The 27,490-nt window shown below is 40.1% G+C and overlaps 1 pseudogene; it reads left to right on the forward strand.

The window, feature by feature from the left end:
• The first annotated feature begins 1,064 nt into the window (after positions 1-1,064).
• The window catches only part of LOC148778746 (ferritin heavy chain-like), a 63,771-nt pseudogene continuing 37,345 nt past the window's right edge, over positions 1,065-27,490 (forward strand).

The raw sequence follows: 27,490 nt of genomic DNA on the forward strand, positions 1-27,490 counted from the left end.
CCATCCATGTGGCTGTGCCCAAGAATGCCACCATCATAGATGGCTTGGCCCCAGTCATAGGAGTGTACCATGCTGTGCTGAATTTATCAAATGCTTTTTTCAGTATATCTCATATCACTAAATCACAAAATCAATTTGCCCTCACATGGAAGGGACAACAATGGGCCTTTCAAGTGTTTCCTCAAAGCTACCTGCCCATCAACTGTCATGGGATGGTAGCCTGAAAACTGTTCCTGTTCTCTTTCCCTAACTGGTAAAATGGGCTCACTGCACTGATGATATCATGTTAACATGTAAAGACTTGCTGAAACTGCAGGACACTCTGCAGACTTTGCTTGAAAACCTATGAGGGAAAGATGGATGATAAACCCTGAAAAATTCAAGGCTCATGCACCACCATAAAGTTTGGTGGTGTCATTTTGTTGGGTAAGATGCTCATGACTTACAAGCGGTGACTGATAAGATACAAGCCTATCCAAGCCCCAAGAACCTGAGAGAAGTGCCAGCTTCTGTGGGGATTTGGGAGTTTTGGAAAACTTGACTTCTTGACCTGCCACAGTGCCTCCATCACTTATACCACTTGGGTAAAAATGGGTATGTGTCGGATTGAAGATCAGAGCAGTAAGCCACGTGGCACATGGCAAAAGTACTGGTGAAGCAGATGAAAGCTCTGGGTACCTCCAGTGCAAGGTGAGCATCTGAGAAGATGTAACTGTGACTCTGGAAGGGGTGGGCTGAGCACTGTGGCAGGGAAACAGAAGGAAAGAGCGCCCCTAGGATTTTGGTCTCAGCTCTGGAAGCGGGCAGAGTCTGTATATAGGGCACAGATTCTCCATAGAGCAACAGCTCCAAGCAGTGTACACAGCACTCATCCAGGTAGAGCCCCTCCTAAAGGAACAGTGTATCATGATAGGAACCCCTTCTATGAAGGGCTGGGTTGAGAATGCCTTCCACCCACTCACCTCTGCCATGGCTCACACTCCCGTGTTGACAGACTGGCCTACCTGCCACAGCATCCTGCCCACCAACCACTGTCTGTAGAAATGCAGGTTCCACTAGGCCCCATGGAACATGTAGATCCTCCTGCCTTTGTTCCTGCAGAGGCTCATGCAGCCTTTAAAGAGGGAGTGGGGGAAACGCCCACTGATGCCTGCTACACAGGTGGGTCTATTTGGGGCAACTGTTCCATAAAGACTGCAGTCACCATTCAGCCCAACACTGACACCATCTGGTTGGAAACAGGAACAATCACAGCAGTAGTGGGTTCATCTAGGTTTGGCTAAAGATCACTCTTTGATCCTGGCTGTTAACTCTTTGTATTTTTTTTTCAATAATTTACTTATTTTAATTGGAGGCTAATTACTGTACAATATTGTAGTGGTTTTTGCCATACATTGACATGAATTAGCCATGGGTGTACATGTGTAACTCTTTGTATTGACAATTGGGCTGTTCTAAAAGAATTCTGGTCCCATCACTTCATGGGAAATAGATGGAAAAACAGTGGAAACAGTGTCAGACTTTATTTTTTTGGGCTCCAAAGTCACTGCAGATGCTGATTACAGCCATGAAATTAAAAGACGCTTGCTCCTTGGAAGGAAAGTTATGACCAACCTTGATAGTATATTAAAAAGCAGAGACATTACTTTGCCAACCAAGGTCCGTCTAGTCAAGGCAATGGTTTTTCCCGTGGTCATGTATGGATGTGAGAGTTGGACTGTGAAGAAGGCTGATCTCCAAAGAATCGATGCTTTTGAACTGTGGTGTTGGAAAAGACTCTTGAGGGTCCCTTATACTGCAAGGAGATCCAACCAGTCCATTCTAAAGGAGATCAATCCTGGGTGTTCATTGGAAGGACTGATGCTGAAGCTGAAACTGCAATACTTTGGCCACCTCATGCGACGAGTTGACTCACTGGAAAAGACTCTGATGCTGGGAAAGGTTGGGGGCGGGAGGAGAAGGGGACGACAGAGAATGAGATGGCTGGATGGCATCACCGACTCTGTGGACATGAGTTTGAGTGTACTCCGGGAGTTGGTGATGGACAGGGAGGCCTGGCGTGCTGTGATTCATGGGGTCGCGGAGAGTTGGACACTACTGAGTGACTGAACTGAACTGAACTGAAAAAAATTAACCCTATGGGTGGCTTAGACAGTGAAAGTCAAGCAGTGACTGATCATGAAGCAAGAAAAAGCTAGGGCTTAATTCACCGATACTACTGAGACTGATCCAGAAGCGTGGCCTGTGGCACACACTACCAATAACACTGGGCGTAGGGGTTCTTTCTGACAAACTACACAGGCAGCCCATCAAACTGCTGATGGGAAAGGTCCTAAAAACATCACCAATCAGAGCCATGGGTGGCTGTAGTCAGATCTGGATCTGAGATGAGTTCATGTAGCTCACCTGGAGTTAGGGATATTGGAACCCAGGTAGCTCTATGCTGGGAACAGAAAACTCACTCTAAACGGAACCGATTCAATTGCATCAGGGATAGTGTGGAAAACTGTGCAGTCATTTTGCCATATCAAAGGATGGTGACTGGTTTGGCACTGACTTGACTGCACAGAAATTTAATGGATAGCACTGAACAGGACCCAGGGGTTGTGTGGCATGAATTTTTGGCATGGTTTCCACTTGTATGGTTGGGTCACTGCACCCAACCTGGGTTTTCCCTTGCTACAGGGGTGAATCTATCCCGTGGTAAAAAAAAAAAAAATAAAATAAAAAATGCCAACTTACTTCCCCTAAAGGCTAGATGAGCATGTTCTGTTTTCTAGGGCTCAGTCATTTGGCCGCCATCTGTGTCCCTTCCACTGTAGCCTGGCGGACATTATACCACACGTAGAAACCCTTTCTAAATTCACCCAGCAAACCTTAAATAATAGCTGGCAAATTCTGTTTTTATTGAACACCAGATGTCTCTAATGAGAAAAGCTGTCCTCCAAGATACAATGGCCTTGGACATTATTACTAACTCACAAAAAGCCCCAGTGCCATTATCGAAACTGAGTATTATGTGTTCAAATCTGATGAGTCTGCTAATGTATCATTTCTATTAACTCACATGAAGACACAAGTGAACAACATCCTGAGGGATCCAACTCCCAGCACAGGGGACTTAAATAAACCAGTGGTTCATGGGTAGGATTGTGGGGATTTTGGTGGAAAAAATTTTTCCTTATTCTGCTGCTGCTGCTGCTAAGTCACTTCAGTCGTGTCCGACTCTGTGTGACCCCACAGACGGAAGTCCACCAGGCTCCCCCATCCCTGGGATTCTCCAGGCAAGAACACTGGAGTGGGTTGCCATTTCCTTCTCCAATGTGTGAAAGTGAAGTTGCTCAGTCGTGTCTGACCCTTAGCGACCCCACGGACTGCAGCCTACCAGGCTCCTCCATCCATGGGATTTTCTAGGCAAGAGTACTGGAGTGGCTTGCCATTGCCTTCTCCGTTCCTTATTCTAGGAATCATTATTTTGATCTGTGTTTTGTCTTGCATGTTCTTCTATTGCTGTATTGTTATCTACCTCCAGAGAAGCCAGATAACCACCTAATGAACCACTTCGAAGCTAATGGGAGCCCTGGCTTACTAGTCAGGGCAGATTATAGAAGGTTGGGGTGGGGGGGTGGATGTGTAAGATAGTAGCCACCAGAAGGAAGGGTGAAGGGTTGGAGGAGGTCATAGAGAGAATGTGACTGACAGTTGACCTGCAAGTTGCATCTGGAGAATCTGAGGCTCCTCAAGCCCTACCCCTGAACTTGTAGTGTACCTTCTGTTCACCTTTCCCACAGCTGGAGCCATTTTCAAGGACTCAGCCTTGAGAAAGTAAGGTGTAGTTGAGACTATCTGGACTTAATACGTGATTCAACTGGTGGGTACAGAGATCTACTTATCTTGGGGTTGCCCAAGACCAGACTAGCCTTGAATATAAATTCTGTTGCTTATTAAACCTCCCACTTACTTATCCAAAGTGGACTACCTCTAACTATGGCTTCTCCTTGCCCTCCATGCATGGGGGCCAGCTTCAGATTTCACCTGGAGAAGCTCCTAAATTTGCAAACCAACACGTGTTTTATCTTTAAGTTGTCCTTTTAGCCTCAGAAATATAAATATTCAGTATTATTAGAGAAAGAAACCCCTTCAATCAGTTTGTGACTTTGCCCACAAGTCCTGCAAGGAGAGCCTGTTGCAAGTGATAAATTCTTAATTTACTGTAATCTCTGTTTCAATCAGATCTGCTGCTGGCGCCTGGTGCCCAAGCTGATAGCTCCCTTATCTGCACTAACTCAGAAAATAAAAGGTGGTTAAACTGAACTGCTGCCAGTCTTCTTCCAGTCAAGCCCTTCTACTTAAAAGGTCTGGAAAGGCCAGTTCACCGTCCAAACACAACTATGGAGTAGAAGCTCAGCGTAAGGATTTAGGAACGGGTGATACAGTGGGGGGAATATAGAGAGAAACACTGATTTCAACTTTAAGAAAGCATAGGGCATTAAATATCAAACTCCCTGAGCTATGTCAGAGTCCACAGCAACTGTGGTGTTTGTGTCAGACAGACAGAAAATTGATAAACACTACGTTCCCTGCTGAACAGTACTTACTATTTTACTTAAATTTATTTAGAGGTTATGCTTTCTTTTCATATTTCACTAGACAGATTCTGAATTCACTTTGTTGCTTATAAGTCAAGAAGTGTTGGGTTTCTTCCTGTGTGGGCTAAATAATAATGCTAAACTGCATATTCTGTCTGTTTCTCAAGCACAGGACTTATCCATACTTTTTAAAACACTTCCTCCTGTTTACTCAGTAAGAATTACTGACCACTTTTTTGCCTTCCCCACCAACCACTGATAATTTGCTTACATGTCCTGCTTCTCCAAACACAGCTGGTTCACATTCAAGTGTACATACCGGGACTGTTGTCTACAGTTAAGTCCTGATCGGTGGTACTAGTGGTAAAGAACCCGCCTGCTAATGCAGAAGATGCAAAAGACATGGCTTCTGCCCCTGGTTCAGGCAGATCTCCTGGAGGAGGGCCTTGCAACCCACTCCAGTATTCTTGCCTGAAGAATCCCATGGACAGAGGAGTCTGGTGGGTTACAGTCCAGAGAGTCACGAAGAGTTGGATACGACTGAAGCAACTTTGCATGCATTAGCAGTTGTGGGCTGAAATTGTAGATGAACCTGTATATTTCTTTTATTCTTTCTTCACCCTTCTCTTTTTCATTAGCTCAATAACTAGAAAGGTCTCAACAGTGTAAATGGTATCCTGGCTTGGCCACATGGACTGGAGTTATGACTTACAATAAGCAATACAGGTACTCTTTTTAAGGGGTGGGTAGTGGTGCACTGAGATAATGGCACCCCACTCCAGTACCCTTGCCTGGAAAATCCCAGGGATGGGGGAGCCTGGTGGGCTGCCATCTATGGGGTCGCACAGAGTCGGACACGACTGAAGCGACTTAGCAGCAGCAGTGGTAGACTGAAGACCAAGAATAGGCAGCGCTAAGCAGAGTTTCTGACTCAACATTCTTCTTCAGTCAGTTTGTGGAACAAAGTTGCCTCTGAAATATGTCACCAAGAAATACGATCAGTATGCCAATGTCATGTTCAGTTCAGTTTAGTTCAGTCGCTCAGTCGTGTCCGACTCTTTGCGACCCCATGAATCACAGCACGCCAGGCCTCCCTGTCCATCACCAACTCCCGGAGTTCACTCAAACTCATGTCCATCGAGTCAGTGATGCCATCCAGCTATCTCATTTTCTGTCGTCCCCTTTTCCTCCCGCCCCCAATCCTTCCCGTGAGTCAACTCGTCGCATGAGGTGGCCAAAGTATTGGAGTTTCAGCTTTAGCATCAGTCCTTCCAATGAACACCCAGGATTGATTTCCTTTAGAATGGACTGGTTGGACGATTTCTTTCAAGTTTCCCCTCATTACATCATGTCTTTTTTACCAAAGTTCTTTCCAATTTCTGAGATATAAATAAATTTCCAGTCTTAAACTTGGGCCCTTTGACACAATGCTTTGATTTGAACTTGGCTTTTTAAATAATATATTAAATCATATATCTTGGAGAGAGTCCTCATGAGCACATATCGTTCTGTCTCAGCTTTTTTTAAACGGCCATATAGACTTCCATGTATGGATCACTGTTATTTATTTAACCAATTCCCTATTAATAGACATTTAAATTACTGCCAATCCTTTCCTATTACAAATTATGCCCCCAAAATTTATCTCTGTATTTGTCATTTCCATGAGTTTATCAATAGAGTGAATTTCTAAATGGAATTCTGGGGGCAAAGAGGATATACATATTGTATTTTTATAGATTGTGCTAAAGGGTATTTCCATAGAGATATAAAAATTACACTCCCACAGTCATGTAACAGAACTTCTTTTCCCAAGTTCTTCATAAAACAGAGTGTTATTAAGCCTTTTTATCTTTACCTTTCTCCTAGGTGGAAAATGTTATCTTTACGTGGCTTTTAATTTGCATTTCTCCTATGAGTGGACTTGAGGGTATTTTCCTGCCTCATGTAGAGGCTGCGCCTTCTGTTCTGTGGACTGTAGTCACCCTTTGCTCCTTTACTGAGTTGTTTACATAGTTTTACTTATTTGTAAGGGCTTGCTATATATTCAAGAATTTATTTACTTTTTCTATGACAAAGTTATAAATAGTTTTCCTGGTTTTTAATTATCTCTAAATTTGTCATTTTCCTTTTTCAAAAAATTAACTTTAAGTGTTTAATTAAATTTATTACTTGAAAAATTATTTCTAGATTTTGCTTTATATTAAAACAGGACTTAATCTAAAATCTTTTAATATTCATTCTATTCCTTTTACACTTTAATATTTATTACTTTTATACATCAACCTTTGAATGTTTACATTTTGATACACCTGGAATTTATTTTATGTACTTTTTTAAGATGGCTACTTAGTTGTCCCAATAACATATGTGCATTAAGAGCCACATTTATCATCCACTAACAAATTGCCAACATCCGCTGGATCATGGAGAAAGCAAGAGAGTTCCAGAAAAGCATCTATTTCTGCTTCATTGACTATGCCAAAGCCTTTGACTGTGTGGATCACAATAAACTGTGGAACATTCTGAAAGAGATGGGAATACCAGACCACCTGACCTGCCTCTTGAGAAACCTGTATGCAGGTCAGGAAGCAATGGTTAGAACTGGACATGGAACAACAGACTGGTTCCAAAGATGAAAAGGAGTACGTCAAGGTTGTATATTGTCACTCTACTTATTTAACTTATATGCAGAAAACATCAGGAGGAACACTGGGCTTGAAGAAGCACAAGCTGGAATCAAGGTTGCCAGGAGAAATATCAATAACCTCAGATATGCAGATGACATGTGAAATGTCTATCCACTCCAGTATTTTTGCCTGGAAAATCCCATGAACAGAGGAGCCTGGCAGGGTATAGTCCATGGGGTTGCAAAGAGTCAGACACGATTGAGCAAGTGAACACAAAGCAGCACTTATGTATTGAGAAAACTGTGCAATCAACTTATGTACCTTAAAAAACATGTTGCTTTCATTTACATTAAGGGAAATGCCCCTTCCAGACGCTTTTAAACAGAAGGTCCTGACTAGAAGATTGGCATGACATATATAAGTTAACTCAAGGGATATTGATATTTTTATGATATTTGAGCTTCCTACTCTAGAATATTGTATGAATTGCTATGTGTTAAACTATTGCATGTCCTTAACTTTTATTTTAACATTGTCTTCATAAAGTCTCTGAATTTCTTCCCAAGTTTATTCAGATATTTTACCTTTTTGTTGCTAATGTACATGAACGCTTTTTTCAACAAAGAATTTAAGTGGTAGTTGCTGTATATATGGCAGCTATATGATCCTGTGTATCAATCTTCTCACTTTACTTATTTTACTATTAAGAACCGATTCTTTCTTCTAAACAAATGATCATCTAAAAAGTACTTATTTTATCTCTATTTTTCCTGTTTCCATAGCTACTTTTCCCCCTTTTTGCTTCCTTTCATTCATTAGCAACTAGGAAACAAAGTAAAATGGTAATAGCAATAAAATTCATGCTACTTTGCTACTCATCATATTTGGAAGGTTTCTAATGTTTTAAATAAAGAATGGATGTTCAATTTTATCAAAAATTTTTCATCTGTGGAGATTCAGCTTTCCTGATTTTATTAATAGTTTGAATTATGTTAATAGATTTTAATATTGAATCAGTAGCTCAATACACTTTACCATCATCGTGCTATTCTTCACTTTGCTTCTAGATTCTGTTTGCTGATTTTCAACTGTAAATTTCTGCTTGGTATTTGTATTTGTGAGTTTTAACATTTTCTTTTGTTCTTTATTTATTTTCTGTTCTTTACTTTTTGGCTGTCTTTGCCAAACTTTGGTATTAAGGTCATTGAAGTTTCATGCAAAAGAAAATGAAGATTGTTTTGTTGTTGTTTTGTGATCTAGCATACCTAAAACACTTAAAATTTTATTTTAAATTTAAAGCACTCACTTCTCAGTTGGAGACACCTTGGCTGTAACAATTCTGGTGTATTCCCAGTCTTCCCAGGAAGGAATCTGAATCATAAGGACAATGAGAATGCTATAGACAAATTCTCATAAAGTCTAAGAGGAATACAGAAGGTAGTGATGGTGGGTACTGCTTACTTAGTGTCTAGTAGTACCTGCTTCTAGTCCAGCAACCAGTCCTAAGATGAGCAGACACTGTGCTCTATAAAACATCCCTGAAGGAGCAGTTATATAGCTGTTTCAATGCTAAATTGAACTGTACACTTTATAAGGTAGCTAAATACTCCTTTATCCTTTTATTTATATTCTATAGTATTTTGAGCATCTACTTACACTAGGAACTATGCTAAACTGCTGAGAAAAAGAAAAATTTTTATAAATCAACAAATGCATCAGTTCAGTTCAGTCGCTCAGTCATGTCCGACTCTTTGTGACCCTATGAACCAAAGCACACCAGGCCTCCCTGTCTATCACCAACTCCCAGAGTCCACCCAAACCCATGTTCATTGAGTCAATGATGCATCCAACCATCTCATCGTCTGTCGTCCCCTTCTCTCCTGCCCTCAATCTTTCCCAGCATCAGGGTCTTTTCAAATAAGTCAGCTCTTCACATCAGGTGGCCAAAGTATTGGAGTTTCAGCTTCAACATCAGTCCTTCCAATGAACACCCAGGATTGATCTCCTTTAGAATGGACTGGTTGGATCTCCTTGCAGTCCAAGGAACTCTCAAGAGTCTTCTCCAGCACCACAGTTCAAAAGCATCAATTCTTCAGCGCTCAGCTTTCTTTATAGTCCAACTCTCACATCCATACATGACCACTGGAAAAACCATAGCCTTGACTAGACAAATGCATCACCATCACCTAATTCACTGATTTTAAAATCTGTAAGCAATTTTTAATACAAGAATGCAAATAAGAAAATTTGGAGATATGAGTAGAAAATGTCAGCCAGTGAGTGGCTTTCTTCACTAGAGACATGACTCCCCAGAGCAGATGTGCATCATACGCATTACTAATACAGCAATCAATATAGCAACTTCTGATCTTCCCCAAGTTAGAAAAGTAGAAAAGGATAAAAGCCAAAGTATGATAACTTTCTTTTAATATAAATTTAATTGGGGATAAGAGAAAACAAAAGAGAGAACATATATCTTATGGATATTCCAAATAGGTGTGTATGTGTGTACTTTACGGGGTTTCACAGGTGGCCCAGTGGTAAAGAATCTATCTACTAAACAAGGAAAGCGGGTTCATTCCCTGGCTTTGGAAGATCCCCTGGAGAAGGAAATGGCAACCCACTCCAGTATTTTTGCCTTTGAAATTCCATGGACAGAGGAGCCTGGTGGACTGCAGTTTACAAAGTCACCAAAGAGTCAGACACAACTTAGCAACTAAACAAGTATGTACTTGAGTTTCCTATTGAATTTTCCCATACAGTTGATAATGGAGTTTTGGATTAAAAAGATAAGTTGCCTAGTAGTTCCTTCATTACTCCTCTACTCAAAATTTTCTCAATTCAGTATTTGTGAATTATTTCTTAGCAGCTCAGCAGTAGCCATCAAGTTACAATAACTTAATTAGAAACATTCATTTATTTGAATAGGAATTTGACACAGTGTTGAAAGATAATAATAATAACATTGCTTGAGCAGTCATAGGTTATGCTATAAGTGGGACCATTTAAATACCAGTTACACTGGTGGCTTAGATGGTAAAAAATCTGTCCACAATGTGGGAGACCCAGGTTTGATCCCTGGGTCAGGAAGATCCCCTGGAGAAGGAAATGACTACCCACTCCAGTATATACAGACATGCTTCTTTTAGAGCTTCCCAGGTTCCTAAGTGATCAATGCAAAGAAACAGAGGAAAACAATAGAATGGGAAAGACTAGAGATCTCTCCAAGAAAATTAGTGATAATCAAGGGAAGATTTCATGCAAAGATGGGTAAAATAAAGGATAGAAATGATATGAACCTAACTGAAGCAGAAGATATTAAAAAGAGGTGGCAAGAATATACTGCAGAACTATACAAAAAAGATCTTCATGGCCCAGATAGCCATGATGGTGTGATCACTTACCTAGAGCCAGCCATCCTGGAATGTGAACTCAAGTGGGCCTCAGGAACACTATGAAAGCTAGAGGTGATGGAATTCTAGCTGAGCTATTTCAAATCTTAAAAGATAATGCTGTGAAAGTGCCGCACTCAATATCCCAGCAAATTTGGAAAACTCAGCAGTGGCCATAGGACTGGGAAAGGTCAGTTTTCATTCAAATCCCAAAGAAAGGCTATGCCAAAGATTGTTCAAACTACTGTACAATTGTAGGCTAGGCTTCAACAGTATGTGAACCCAGAACTTACAGATATTCAAGCTGGATTTAGAAAAGGCAGAGGAACCAGTGATCAAATTGTTAACATCCTTTGGATCACAGAGAAAGCAAGAGAATTCCAGAAAAAAAACATCTACTTCTGCTTCATTGACTACACTAAAGCCTTTGACTGTGTAGATCACAACAAACTGTGGAAAATCCTTAAACAGATAGGAATACCAGAGCATCTCACCTGCCATCTGAGAAAACTGTATGCAGGTCAAAAACAAACAGAATTGGACATGGAACAATGGACTGGTTCCAAACTGAAAAAGGAGTACATCAAGGCTGTATATTGTCACCCTGCTTGTTCAGCTTATATGCAGAGTACATCATGTGAAATGCCATGCTGTATGAAGCACAAGCTGGGATCAAGATTTCTGGGAGATATATCAGTAACCTCAGATATGCAGATGACACCACCTTTATGGTAGAAAGTGAAGAAGAATTAAAGAGCCTCTTGATGAAAATGAAAGAGGAGAGTGGAAAAGTTGGCTTGAAGCTCAACATTCAGAAAACTAAGATCATGGCATTCAGTAAACTAAGATCATGGCATCCAGTCCCATCATTTCATGGCAAATAGATGGGGAAATAACGGAGACAGTGACAGACTATTTTCTTGGGCTCCAAAGTAACCACTGATGGACTGAAGCCATGACATTAAAAGATGCTTGCTCCTTGGAAGAAAAGCTATGACAAACCTAGACAGTGACATTACTTTGACAACAAAGATCTGTTTAGTCAAAGATATGTGTTTTTCCAGTAGTCATGCAGGGATGTGAGAATTGGACCATAAAGAAGGCTGAGTGCCAAAGAATTGATGTTTTTGAACTGTGGTGTTGGAGAAGACTTTTGAGAGTCCTTTAGACTACAAAGAGATCAAGTCAGTCAATCCTAAAGGAAATCAATCCTGAATACTCATTTTAAGGACTGATGTTGAAGCTGAAACTCCAGTATTTGGGCCTCCTAATGTGAAGAGCTGGTTCACTGGAAAAGACTGATGCTGGGAAAGATCAGTTCCCTGATCAACAGAGAATGGTATGGTTGGATGGCATCACTGACTCACAAAGGATGGTATGGTTGGATGGCATCACTGACTCAATAGCCATGAGTTTGAGCAAGCTCTGGGAAATGGTGAGGGACAGGGAAGCCTTGTGTGCGGCAGTCCATGGGGTTGCAAAGAGTCAGACAAGACTGAGCAACAGGTGGTGCTGGTGGTAATGAACCTGCCTGCTAAGGCAGGAGATGTAAGAGATGTGGGTTTGATCCCTGGATTTGGAAGATTCCCTGGAGGAGGGCATGGCAACCCTCTCCAGTATTCTTGCCTGGAGAATCCTATTGACAGAGGTGCCTGGAGCCCTGTATTCCATAGGGTGCCAAAGAGTCGGACATGACTGAAGCGACCTAGTATTTGCATGCTATTTTAAAAGACCAGTGTCAAATGATTATGCAAATTCTTTCCAGTAAGAGAAACTTTAAAGTCTATTTGGGAACACTGATAGTTTTGAAATGCTGGTTTATTTTCTTACTTTGAACACGGACATTGCTTATTGCTTTAAAAGAAACGAAATATATAATAAACTGCCTGCTATAAATTCAAGTGAAACTGTTGTCATTTAACATGTCATGATATGCTTCAGTTCAGTTGCTCAGTCATGTCTGACTCTTTGCGACCCCATGAATCATACGCCAGGCATCCCTGTCCATCCCCAACTCCCGGAGTTCACTCAAACTCATGTCCATCGAGTCAGTGATGCCATCCAGCCATCTCATTCTGCCTGCATTCTCATTCTCTTCTCCACCTGCCCCCAATCCCTCCCATCATCAGAGTCTTTTCCAGTGAGTCAACTCGTCGCATGAGGTGGCCAAAGTACTGGAGTTTCAGCTTTAGCATCAGTCCTTCCAATGAACACCCAGGACTGGTCTCCTTTAGAATGGACTGGTTGGATCTCCTTGCAGTCCAAGGGACTCTCAAGAGTCTTCTCCAGCACCACAGTTCAAAAGCATCAATTCTTCGGCGATCAGTTTTCTTCACAGTCCAACACTCACATCCATACGTGACTACTGGAAAAACCATAGCCTTGACTAGACAGACTTTGTTGGCAAAGTAATGTCTCTGCTTTTTAATATACTATCAAGGTTGGTCATAGCATTCCTTCCAAGGAGTAAGCGTATTTTAATTTCATGGCTGCAATCAGCATCCACAGTGATTTTGGAGCCCCCAAAAATAAAGTCTGACACTGTTTCCACTGTTTCCCCATCTATTTCCCATGAAGTGATGGGACCAGATGCCATGATCTTTGTTTTCATGATATGCTTGAAATTAAGAATTAGCCCTCATGTCTAAGCAGTCTTTCTGTGATGCAGTGTTCCTTCTCACTCAGAAATTTCCATGGAGTGTTTGCATCTACAAAAGCTAATGATGGCATGAAATTTTTCTCTAGAAAAGTTTGCCATATAGGAAGTCCTCAGGGATCTTGGGTGGTGAGAAGGAAATCTGACAAATATTTTTTTTCCTCAGTAAATATTTAAAGAAATACATCCTTTAAGCCTCTGAACTCATCTCAACCATGATTTACAAAATGAAAAATACTTGAAGAGAAACCTCTTTCCTTCAACTATTAGTCTGTTTGAAATTACTAAGATAACACAACCTGGAATTACTGAGATAACAAAATAAATTAAAGCTACATATTTGCTCTTTATTTTTCATCTGCTGTTGTTTTTTTTTTTCCTATCAACATGTGGCAAACTTCAACAGGAACAGAAATACTATAACAGTTTAAAAAGCATGTTTTTTGAGCCCCACCCTCTCAGATACAGCAAGAATATTAACACACCATAAGCAGTTAATTTAGAATAATTTTAAAATTTTTGGTTGATAATATGCTACTCTTGTGATTTTCTGATTCAAGATATTACTATCTTCTAAGGGAAAATGACAGTATAACTTAGACCTGATGTATTTTCCCAAAAGAAAAAGAACAAAGCTGAGTTTGTGACTGTCTCAAGATCTTGTTCTTCTGTGACAGACAAGTTTGGGTTTACACCTTGTCAAGACTCTTTGGTATTATTCTTATTGACTAAAAGGTACTCGAAGTACTGATAAGGGAAAGAAAAGCTTTTCCGTATCAGGATATTTTTGTTAACTTGTTAGAGAGCAATAGGCAGCTGTGGGCCATCTTGTAGGGAGATGCAAAGACTCCTATGATGATACATGGCATGGTCAGAGAAAACTTGTTAAAAGCATTTAAATATAGAATAGTGTCTCCATTACCTCTCTCTCTATTATAGTACCTACAATGCTTTAGCTGAATTTGTATTCTTATTGTTGCTTAAAATATAAATATATACTATGTGATCAAAAATGGATGCAGTATTCCACATAGTATTACACGAAAGTAAGATTTTACATTTTATTAGTCACTTTATATTATAAAATTGTATGATATAGTTTTTAAAATATTTAAATACTTTATTAATATCTTTATGCTACTAACCACTCTTAATGACTCAAGATTATTATACTGGCTGTCGAGTATAGCCATAATCTCACAAATGCTGAGATATACTAGGATATTTTCCCCTTCACTAAATTACATCAGCGTTTTGGATTTCTTTGTATTTGAAGTTGCTAATTTTTTTCTCTCTATAGTACTTTCTTGTTATTAAATTGTATGCCTATTCAGTTCAGTTCAGTTCATTTCAGTCGCTCAGTCGTGTCCGACTCTCCGCGACCCCATGAATCACAGCATGCCAGGCCTCCCTGTCCATCACCAACTCCCGGAGTACACTCAAACTCATGTCCACAGAGTCGGTGATGCCATCCAGCCATCTCATTCTCCATCGTCCCCTTCTCCTCCCGCCCCCAACCTTTCCCAGCATCAGTCTTTTCCAGTGAGTCAACTCGTCGCATGAGGTGGCCAAAATATTGCAGTTTCAACTTTAGCATCAGTCCCTCCAATGAACATCCAGGATTCATCTCCCTTAGAATGGACTGGTTGGATCTCCTTGCAGTATAAGGGACTCTCAAGAGTCTTCTCCAACACCACAGTTCAAAAGCATCGATTCTTCGGCGGTCAGCCTTCTTCACAGTCCAACTCTCACATCCATACATGACCATGGGAAAAACCATTGCCTTGACTAGATGGACCTTGGTTGGCAAAGTAATGTCTCTGCTTTTTAATATACTATCAAGGTTGGTCATAACTTTCCTTCCAAGGAGCAAGCGTCTTTTAATTTCATGGCTGCAATCAGCATCTGCAGTGATTTTGGAGCCCAAAAAAATAAAGTCTGACACTGTTTCCACTGTTTTTCCATCTATTTCCCATGAAGTGATGGGACCAGATGCCATGATCTTTGTTTTCTGAATGTTGAGCTTCAAGCCAACCTTTTCACTCTTCTCTTTCACTTTCATCAAGAGGCTTTTGAGTTCCTCTTCACTTTCTGCCATAAGGGTAGTGTCATCTGCATATCTGAGGTTATTGATATTTCTCCCAGCAATCTTGATTCCAGCTTGTGCTTCTTCCAGCCCAGCGTTCCTCATGATGTACTCTGCATATAAGTTAAATAAGCAAGGTGACAATATACAACCTTGACGTACACCTTTTCCTATTTGGAACCAGTCTGCTGTTCCATGTCCAGTTCTAACTGTTGCTTCCTGACCTCCATACAGGTTTCTCAAGAGGCAGGTCAGGTGGTCTGGGATTCCCATCTCTTTCAGAATGTTCCACAGTTTATTGTGATCGACACAGTCAAAGGCTTTGGCATAGTCAATGAAGCAGAAATAGATGTTTTTCTGAAACTGTCTTGCTTTCTCCATGATCCAGTGGATGTTGGCAATTTGATCTCTGGTGCCTCTGCCTTTTCTAAAACCTGCTTGAACATCTGGGAGTTCACGGTTTACATACTGCTGAAGCCTGGCTTGGAGAATTTTGAGCATGACTTTACTAGCGTGTGAGATGAGTGCAATTGTGCGGTAGTTTGAGCATTCTTTGGCATTGCCTTTCTTTGAGATTGGAATGAAGACTGACCTCTTCCAGTCCTGTGGTCACTGCTGAGTTTTCCAAATCTGCTGGCATATTGAGTGCAGCACTTTCACAGCATCATCTTTCAAGACTTGAAATAGCTCAACTGGAATTCCATCACCTCCACTAGCTTTGTTCGTAGTGATGCTTTCTAAGGCCCACTTGACTTCACATTCCAAGATGTCTGGCTCTAGGTCAGTGATCACATTATCGTGACTATCTTGGTCGTGAAGATCTTTTTTGTACAGTTCTTCTGTGTATTCCTGCCACCTCTTCTTAATATCTTCTGCTTCTGTTAGGTCCATACCATTTCTGTCCTTTATCGAGACCATCTTTGCATGAAATGTTCCCTTGGAATCTCTAATTTTCTTGAAGAGGTCTCTTGTTTTTCCTATTCTGCTGTTTTTCTCTATTTCTTTGCATTGATCACTGAGGAAGTCTTTCTATCTCTCCTTGTTCTTCTTTGGAACTCTGCATTCAGATGCTTATATCTTTCCTTTTCTCCTTTGCTTTTCACCTCTCTTCTTTTCACAGCTATTTGTAAGGCCTCCTCAGACAGCCATTTCGCTCTTTTGCATTTCTTTTCCATAGGGATGGTCTTGGTCCCTGTCTCCTGTACAATGTCACGAACCTCCGTCCAGAGTTCATCAGGCACTCTATCAATCAGATCTAGTCCCTTAAATCTATTTCTCACTTCCACTGTATAATCATAAGGCATTTGATTGAGGTCATATCTGAATGGTCTAGTGGTTTTCCCTACTTTCTTCAATTTAAGTCTAAATTTGGCAATAAGGAGTTCATGATCTGAGCCACAGTCAGCTCCTGGTCTTGTTTTCGCTAACTGTATACAGCTTCTCCATCTTTGGTTGCAAAGAATATAATCAATCTGATTTCGGTGTTGACCATCTGGTGATGTCCATGTGTAGAGTCTTCTCTTGTGTTGTTGGAAGAGGGTGTTTGCTATGACCAGTGCGTTCTCTTGACAAAACTCTATTAGCCTTTGCCCTGCTTCATTCCATGCTCCAAGGCCAAATTTGCCTGTTACTCCAGGTGTTTCTTGACTTCCTACTTTTTCATTCCAGTCCCCTATAATGAAAAGGACATCTTTTTTGGGTGTTAGTTCTAAAAGGTCTTGTAGGTCTTCATAGAACCGGTTAACTTCGGCTTCTTCAGCATTACTGGTTGGGGCATAGGCCTGGATTACTGTAATATTGAATGGTTTGCCTTGGAAACGAACAGAAATCATTCTGTCGTTTTTAAGATTGCATCCAAGTACTGCATTTCGGACTCTTTTGTTGACCATGATGGCTACTCCATTTCTTCTAAGGGATTCCTGCCCACAGTAGTAGATATAATGGTCATCCGAGTTAAATTCACCCATTCCAGTCCATTTTAATTCACTGATTCCTAGAATGTCGACGTTCACTCTTGCCATCTCCTGTTTGACCACTTCCAATTTGCCTTGATTCATGGACCTAAGATTCCAGGTTCCTATGCAATATTGCTCTTTACAGCACCGGACCTTGCTTCTATCACTGGTCACATCCACAACTGGGTATTGGTTTTGCTTTTGCTCCATCCCTTTATTCCTTCTATAGTTATTTCTCCACTGAGCTCCAGTAGCATACTGGGCACCTACCGACCTGGGGAAGTCCTCATTCAGTATCCTATCATTTTGCCCTTTGTTACTGTTCATGGGGTTCTCAAGGCAAGTATACTGAAGTGGTTTGCCATTCCCTTCTCCAGTGGACCACATTCGGCTGTGGTCCATGTGATCAGATCGGCTAGTTTCCTGTATATGCCTATAACAGTCATGATTGACTATATGTTGCTTCAGTGGGGTCAGTCACAATGATCCTCTACTCGACTTTAAACTAGAATTCTCTCTCTCATTTATCTGTGAATAAGCATCGTCTTTGGCATATAGTAAGTTCTTACTAAACATTTGTAGAATAAGTATATAAAAGATGACTACCATTTTGGAGCACAGTGTGAGTCTGAGGTTATGCACAACATATATGCATATTATTTCCACAATATCCTGCAAGACAAGTGTAATTACTTCCACTTTCCAAAGTAGGAAATTGAATGTAATTCAGTTCAATCCACTACATTCCCAGTTAGCAAGGGGTAAATTTGAGATTTGAACTTGGGTCTATCTGGATCCAAAGTCAATGTCCTGTATTTGGTGGTTCCATAGTCCTACAACCTTGTCTTCCCTTCCATTTAAATTCACCTCAACTGCTATGTCTGAGAAAAAAGATGACCTATGTAAACATCAATACATAACATCATTTTATATTTTTTCTTCTAGTTCTCGACTATATTCCAGATAGTAAGAATTTGTAAATATATATATTTTACCACTCTTCAGGTACGGCCCAAACCATATTTACACTGATAAAATTCATTCTATGTCTAACACAGGAATAGTATTTGAAGATTATGCAAAAATTATAAATATGGCTGCTTTAGGGAAACTCCAAATCTCTGTTAAAATGAAAATATTTTTATTATTGTTTACCATTTCCCTTCACATCTGTTTGGTTTGTAAAGTTTGATTGTACTCAGTATTTTCAGATACATGTTTCTACACACAAGTATCAACTATGTTGTTCATAGAGGGATGGTCTTTAAAAACCATGTCCTTTATTATAAATATACAAATATTATATTTTTATTTTGGAAACATTTTTGATGATAAGATTGATATATTTAAAAAATAGAGGGAATTTCCTGGTGGTCCAGTGGTTAAGACTCTACACTTCCAGCCACACTTCCAATGAAGGGGTACAAGTTTGATTCCTGGTCAGGGAACTAAGATCTCATATGCCCTTTAGCATGATTGGGGGCGGGGACAAGAGAAAGGGGAAATGGCAGTCAAGTGTGCTGCAGTTCTTAAAAATTTCAAAAGCTCTTTTAATACAGTCTGCAATTTGTCATTTTAAATAAGGACTATCACTGGAATTTTGCCTGACTCTGTTTTGCATATAACATTATTACCATTAAAGAATGAAGTGAAAGTTAAGAAGGCCTTGCTTTCTTTCAAATTAAAAAAAAAACAATAAAATGTTATTGATGTAAATAAGACTTTTGACTGCTATCTACTGAACAAGAGCTCTTAGAGTTTGCAGCCAACGCATTTCAGGCACCATGACAGCACCAGATTCACTTTTCTACTGAGGATTAAGAATAGACATACAAGGTGAAGGGTTGAAATGGCAGAGGCTTCATGAAACTGATTTCACTTAAGAATAACATTTGTTTCAATTTCATTAAGCTCTAATTCCGTTCATAATTAGCCCCTATAAAAATGTATCCTTCCCTAATTCCTGGTAAAAGTCTTATCTTCCTCACAGCAAGGGTAGTAAGACAAGTTCTAAAGCATATTTGAGTTCTCTGGCTAGAGCTAACTCTTAGCTGAAGTTCAGTGAACAGATATGATCTTAGTCTTAATTTATAGAAGATAAATACAAATAAAGAGAGCAATTCAACCAACAAGAAACTGAAGTAGTTTGACTCTGTTGCCCAAGTACAACTCTATGAATAAATAATATCCTCATTCAGTTCAGTTCAGTTCAGTCGCTCAGTCGTGTCTGACTCTGCGACCCCATGAATCACAGCACGCCAGGCCTCCCTGTCCATCCCCAACTCCCGGAGTTCACTCAAACTCATGTCCATCGAGTCGGTGATGCCATCCAGCCATCTCATTCTCTGTCGTCCCCGTCTCCTCCCACCCCTGCTTATTTAACTTATATGCAGAGTACATCGTGAGGAACGCTGGGCTGGAAGAAGCACCAGCTGGAATCAAGATTGCCGGGATAAATATCAATAACCTCAGATATGTAGATGACACCACCCTTATGGCAGAAAGTGAAGAGGAACTAAAAAGCCTCTTGATGAAAGTGAAAGAGAAGAGTGAAAAGTTTGGCTTGAAGCTCAACATTCAGAAAACAAAGATCATGGCATTTGGTCCCATCACTTCATGGGAAATAGATGGGGAAACAGTGGAAATAGTGTAAGACTTTATTTTGGGGGCTCAAAAATCAATGCAGATGCTGATTTCAGCCATGAAATTAAAAGAAACTTACTCCTTGGAAGGAAAGTTATGACCAACCTAGATAGCATATTAAAAAGCAGAGACATTACTTTGCCAACAAAGGTCCGTCTAGTCAAGGCTATGGTTTTTCCCGTGGTCATGTATGGATATGAGAATTGGACTGTGAAGAAAGCTGATCGCCGAAGAATTGATGCTTTTCAACTGTGGTGCTGGAGAAGACTCTTGAGAGTCCCTTGGACTGCAAGGAGATCCAACCAGTCCATTCTAGAGGAGATCAATCCTGGGTGTTCATTGGAAGGACTGATGCTAAAGCTGAAACTCCAACATCCTCATTAGAAACCCCAAAGAAAGATGCTGCCTTATTCTAGCTAAACTGTGTAAAGACAAAGGCAGTTTAATCTGACATAGTATGTAAAAGTTTATTTCAAGGGAGAAAAGGTTTATAGCTGGAACATGAGTCTTTAATTGCAATGATACTTCGCTTTTCCCATCTCCCCTGTTGCCACCTCTTTCCTGAAATTAATCACTTCTAAAATAAAAGATTATGCATGCAAAAAACTTGGAGGATACATAACGAGGTTAGCATAGGCTTTATCAGGGAAGGAAACCAAAATCTCGGTGGCACAATCTAATAAAGTTTACTACAATGTGATGACAGTTTTTGGCAGCTCCTATCCAAATAGTGACCCAGATATCCATACTGCTTGAGTCTTTTGTCTGCATCAGTTTCTAGATGATGAGTTGGAGAAGAGTGAATTTGAGGGAACATACCAACTCAAATGCCTTGGCAGGAAAGTTACATACATCAATTCTACACACAGCCTACGTGCCAAAAACTAGTTAAATGGGCCCACTTATCTTCAAGGGGGCTGAAAAATATGGAAAAGATCATGGATATTTCATGAGGATAAACGTGTCTGTCACAAGGGAGCCAATTTTAGAATAATTCAACAAGAAGTAACAATATTTATAACATAAGAGGTATAATAAGAATATTTCATGTATAAAGGCTACTTAAATTTTAAAATAGGAGAAATTATAGCATTTTTATCATCAGAGAAACATATTTTTCCATCCATAAATGTTTGTATAAATCATTTAATTTGGAAAACTTTCAGTAAATTTCTAATTTTAAAATGCTGAGCAAGATGCAATATGTCCCTTTTCACAGATATTACAGACATCCAGGAGCTTTTTTTTTTTTTTTCTGCCACTTCACTTTATTCACTTCTTAGCCCTTTCATTTAATTTATCACGTATACAAGGAACAGTCTCAGCATTCCTGTCCTACAAACCATATCCCTCACTTTAAATTGAAGTTCAGAGCCCATTTCAGGAAAGCATCTCAAGGGAAATTTCCCTCAATTAACTGTGGCTCATTCTTTGATCTGCAAAATCCATTCCTTATCTCTTTCTGTCAGAATATTTCTTTGTATGTATTCATATTCATTGAATACTAACCTATCTCGTTTTTTTTGAAAGATTATAAAATTCTCAGGGCATAAGTCACGTCTAATCTCAACTTCATACTTTAGGTTCCTATTACAGTGCTAAGAATCTATGAATACTCTGCAAATGTCATTGACCTATATACAAGGACTTGAAATTCTACGTAAAGATTTTGGAATCTCCTGCTTGACTGAGTTAAATTCTTGATTAATTTCCTCCTGTTCATCAGAAAAGTATATTTCGGTAAATAAGAAATACAGCACTTTGCCATGTTTATTTTATACCTGTTTTTTTTTTAGCTAGCTTTGTAATAATGAAGAACAAATTGGAAGAAATGTTGATATTCTAAGATACTAATATACTCACTGGATTCTAAAATGTACTGTAATTCTAATAGACAAAAGTAATTAACATTAAACAGCAAATAATAAAAAAAAAAACAGCATTATCTTCAGGAAACAGCAAGTACAGAATGTAATTGAGAGTTTGGGGAAAGTGTGTTGCCAGGAGAAAGCCTATGTGTTTATTTTCCAGCAGGTTCTATGAATCTCAAAGTGAATTCTAACTTAAGTTTATACTTTGACAGTAGTCTATCAAGTTACAAAATAATAACCCTTTGCCTCACTTACTTGGCCCTACTGAAGTATTTTCTTGTTTTGCATACTTTTGTTTCTTTTTTTTTTCCTAGGACCATATAAAAATAATCTATTGCCTAAATTGTCTTTATTCAACTAAAGCAAAGAAAATAATTGCACAACAGCACATTCAAAATCAGCAGTTCTTAACTTTGTAGGCTGGAATCACCATGGAGGTATTTACTGATATACTGCTTCTCTACAAGTCAGAGTTTGTTGTTGTTGCTATTCCAGGTAGAGTTGGGAATCAGTATTGTTTCTAAATTCATTCAGGTTTTTCAAATGTGAAGTCATGTTCCAAGGACCCAGCAAAAGTTCTGAATCTTTTTCTTTGTGATTGTTTGAAAAAAACAAGAATCCTACCAAACCCTAAAAAGAACCAACCCCATTTATAACAGCATATTAAAAAGTAGAGACATTACTTTGCCAACAAAGATCCGTCTAGTCAAGGCTATGGTTTTTCCAGTGGTCATGTATGGATGTGAGAGTTGGACTATAAAGAAAGTTAAGCGCCGAAGAATTGATGCTTTTGAACTGTGGTGTTGGAGAAGACTCTTGAGAGTCCCTTGGACTGCTGGGTGATCCAACCAGTCCATCCTAAAGGAGATCAGTCCTGGATATCCATTGGAAGGACTGATGTTGAAGCTGAAACTCCAATACTTTGGCCACCTGATGCGAAGAGCTGACTCACTTGAAAAGACCCTAATACTGGGAAAGATTGAGGGCAGGAGGAGAAGGGGATGACAGAGAATGAGATGGCTGGATGGCATCAACACTCGATGCACATGAGTTTGGGTGGACTCCGGGAGTTGGTGATGGACAGGGAGGCCTGGCGTGCTGCGGTTCATGGGGCCAGAAAGAGTCAGACACGACTGAGCAACTGAACTGAACATCTATTTCACTTTGACATTAATTTCTGAGACTAGAGAGAAATAAATGCAACTGGAATGTGTATAGGTAAGTGAAAATAACTGGAGTTTCACTAAACCTACTATTCTTCAGATGTATTTCCTTGATTATTTTTGTGCATGCTTGAAAGACCTGTGGATATGACAATGACATAGAAAACAGAAATATGTAAACAAAACACCTAAAAAGTTACTAAGATTTACACCATAAGTGTGCCAAGAGCACATTTATCTTCTTTAACACTATTTATACTATAACATTGCTAACACTGTTATGCAGTGTTCCTCAATAAGGTATTCATAAGATTTTTTTTGCTTAATTCTGATTCCCCTCTCCTTACTATAAGAAAATATCCAAAAGATGTCTTGTAGAAAGTCAAAAACATTCTTTCTCTCTCTCTGAAGTTGTACATTGCATGTCATCACTGTGGGTAACTTTCTAAGATCTTTCTAGTTTGGGAGTAACAGGAATTATTTCCTTAATGTAAAATGGCAAGATCATAGAGGGTTAATATGAAATTTCAAAATTTTGATTAGATAAGAATTGCTATTTAAAATGAAGAGACAGTAACTGAGAGTCAAGTATTATAACTTGGACAAAGCCTCTAGAAGCAGCATGTTGAAGAAGGTAAGAAACACAGGAGAAATCAACTGTTTAAACCCTGAGCTCATTCTTAAGTCACAGCTGACTGGGTTCCATTGTTCTGGTGAATTGAAGATTACTTAAAGGGAAGGACAGCAGGAGAGGGTGCACCAAAAATCATCAATCAGAAAGAAAGTCATCACAAGGAGAAACTCACTTCTGTATTCTTGTCTGGAAAATCCCATGGACAGAGAATCCTCATGGACTACAGTCCATGGGGTCACAAAGAATTGGCCATGACTGAGCAACTGAGCATGCTACAGTATATGAAGTCAAGAAAGCAAAACTGAAATCAGGAAGCTGAGCAATCAGAAAGAGGAACTAGGATCATCGGAGCAGGAGACAGGTGGTAGAAGAGAAAAGGGAGGGTCAGTCAGAAGAAGGTGAAGCTATAGAAAGGAGGCAGGGATGAGTGAAGGGAACCTAGAGCTCTTCTGAGGTGCTCCTCTTGAGGAAGCTACTGGGCTGCTGGGCAGAACAGGCAAACAGGCAGAACTGAACAATTGATACAGTAGAATAAGCTCCATATTTACTCATATTTTCATTCTTAATTCAACAAATATTTATTACATGCCTAGTATACAACAGGCACTATGTTGGATTCTGAGGAAGGAACTAATGCTCTGTCAAAATATCTCCAAGTTAAGGAAACTGCACAGCCCAGTTCTGGAAGCCAGGAGGGAGGGGGTGGATGGTTGGTAGTTGTTATAATTGAACAAATGGCCACAATCTCAAGGCCCTTATAGTTTCAAGCTATAGAAATGCAAGCTATAAAGTCCAGCATAATCAAGCAATATTTCAGAAGCTCTTAAAAATTATTATGTCTGTGTACATAAATAAGAATCAGGATAAAGCTAAGGATTGGCAGAGCACTCTGGTAAATTAAATTGGTTTACTTCAAGCAGAAACCTTAGATGCTATCCTCAAGATTCATATCATTCTAGATAGAGTTGTGTATCATGCTTTGAAACATACTTTACTAGCTGAGCTGTGGTCCTTCTTTCCTGTTGAGTTATACAGGACTGAGATAGGCCTGAGCACCAGAAATGAGGCAAATGCTAGAAGTGCTGAACACTTGTGCACTTCATTTTCAGATCTTTGATTTCCCCTCTACCTGGTGTAATGGGCTCTTTTAAATAAACCTCTCCTTAACTCTCAAACCTACACTTGATTTAAGCAACCAAATTGGGTCAAGGCTGAAACACATCTACTTAATTTTAATAAATGTAAATTTTAGATCCTTCATGAACTTTTAAGCTTCTTCTGGGAAGGAACTATATTTCTTATGGTTGTGTGTGTGTGTTTGTGTGGGCTCAGTTGCTCAGTCATATCCAACTCTTTGTGGTCCCATTGCCTGTAGCCCACCAGACTCCTCTGGCCATGGAATTTTCCAGGCAAGAATACTAGAGTGTGATGCCATTTCCTCCTCCAGGGGACCTTCCTGACCCAGGGATTGAACCCTATCTCTTACATCTTTTGCATTGGCAGGCGAGATCTTTGCTGCTAGAGCCACATGGGAAGCCTGTTATGTGTTTGTTTTACTTTTAATGGCTGCAGAAGAGTCGTATTATCAGTCATTCTATTGAAGAGCCATGGCTTCCTATGTATGTATTTGGCTACTGTGAACACACTGCAATAAATATCTTTCCTATTGATGGCTTGTTTTATGGCTGGACTAACAAGAAGAGGGTTTTCTGTGTCAGAGGGTATATGTATTTTTAATTTTAAGAGACACTGCATTCCTAAATGTTTTTAATACTTTAGGGTTTACACTTGCCCATCAAGTTGTCACCCTTTCAAATTATCGTTGGGATCACAGCTTTAATGTGATGTCTCTTAGTTATTTTATTTTTGACTAAAAACTTAACAGAGCATTATTTTCATATACTTGATCACTTTAAGATGATCTCTGTGAATTGACTATTATTGAGCTTCTGCTGCTGCTAAGTCACTTCAGTCGTGTCTGACTCTGTGTGACCCCATAGACGGAAGCCCACCAGGCTCCCCGGTCCCTGGGACTCTCCATGCAAGAACACTGGAGTGGGTTGCCATTTCCTTCTCCAATGTGTGAAAGTGAAAAGTGAAAGTGAAGTCGCTCAGTCGTGTCCGACCCTTAGCCATCCCACAGACTGCAGCCTACCAGGCTCCTCCATCCATGGGATTTTCTAGGCAATAGTACTGGAGTGGCTTGCCATTGCCTTCCCCCATTATTGAGCTACTATCCTCATCTGACAAAATTTTCAGTGTCCTGTGTGTATTATAGAGACAACACTATCAGTATTCTTCAGCACACATACTTTTCTTTCAAAACCTATTACACATCTGTGGATTTTGTCTGTGTTATATTTTGCTACAAATTTATATATCTTATCTCTTATGGCTTCTGAGTTTTCACTACTAGTTAAGAAGGTCATACTTGCTGTTAGCTATTGTACACATAGTAGTCTCCTGCTGCTGCTACTGCTAAGTCGCTTCAGTCGTGTCCGACTCTGTGTGACCCCAGAGACGGCAGTCCACTAGGCTCCTCTGTCCCTGGGTTTCTCCAGGCAAGAGTACTGGAGTGGGTTGCCATTTCCTTCTCCAATGCATGAAAATGAAAAGTGAAAGTGAAGTCGCTCAGTCGTGTCCGACTCTTAGCACATGGACTGCAGCCCACCAGGCTCCTCCATCCATGGGATTTTCCAGGCAAGAGTACTGGAGTGGGTTGCCATTGCCTTCTCCAAGTGGTCTCCTAGATGTTGCAAAACTTACTTTTTTAAACTGTTTAAAAAGAAAGGTTCAATTCATCTGAATATTTTTCTTTTTTACACATGGTATAAGATGCAAATAGATAGTTGATTGTACGTCAAGGTTGTATATTGTTACCTTGCTTATTTAACTTATATGCAGAGTACATCATGAGGAACGCTGGGCTGGAAGAAGCACAAGCTGGAATCAAGATTGCTGGCAGAAATATCAATAACCTCAGATATGCAGATGACACTACCCTTATGGCAGAAAGTGAAGAGGAACTCAAAAGCCTCTTGATGAAGGTGGAGGAGAGTGAAAAGGTTGGTTTGAAGCTCAACATTCAGAAAACAAAGATCATGGCATCTGGTCCCATCACTTCATGGGAAATAGATGGAAAAACAGTGGAAACAGTGTCAGACTTTGTTTTTTTGGGCTCCAAAATCACTGCAGATGCTGATTGCAGCCATGAAATTAAAAGACGCTTGCTCCTTGGAAGGAAAGTTATGACCAACCTTGATAGTATATTAAAAAGCAGAGACATTACTTTGCCAACCAAGGTCCGTCTAGTCAAGGCAATGGTTTTTCCCGTGGTCATGTATGGATGTGAGAGTTGGACTGTGAAGAAGGCTGATTGCCGCAGAATCGATGCTTTTGAACTGTGGTGTTGGAGAAGACTCTTGAGAGTCCCTTATACTGCAAGGAGATCCAACCAGTCCATTCTAAAGGAGATCAATCCTGGATGTTCATTGGAGGGACTGATGCTAAAGCTGAAACTGCAATACTTTGGCCACCTCATGCGACGAGTTGACTCACTGGAAAAGACTCTGATGCTGGGAAAGGTTGGGGGCGGGAGGAGAAGGGGACGACAGAGAATGAGATGGCTGGATGGCATCACCGACTCTGTGGACATGAGTTCGAGTGTACTCCGGGAGTTGGTGATGGACAGGGAGGCCTGGCGTGCTGTGATTCATGGGGTCGTGGAGAGTCGGACACGACTGAGCGACTGAACTGAACTGAATTAATGATACATCTTTTCTGTGTGAAATGAAATACTACCTTTGTCAAATATAAAATCTTCTATTCTATACTACAATTCATTTCTAGATACCTTTTATTCTTCTACAGA

The sequence above is a fragment of the Moschus berezovskii genome, chromosome 1 (genome assembly GCF_049115385.1).
Source record: "Moschus berezovskii isolate FMDL1 chromosome 1, NW_MosBer_1.0, whole genome shotgun sequence".
Classification (NCBI taxonomy): Eukaryota; Metazoa; Chordata; class Mammalia; order Artiodactyla; family Moschidae; genus Moschus; species Moschus berezovskii.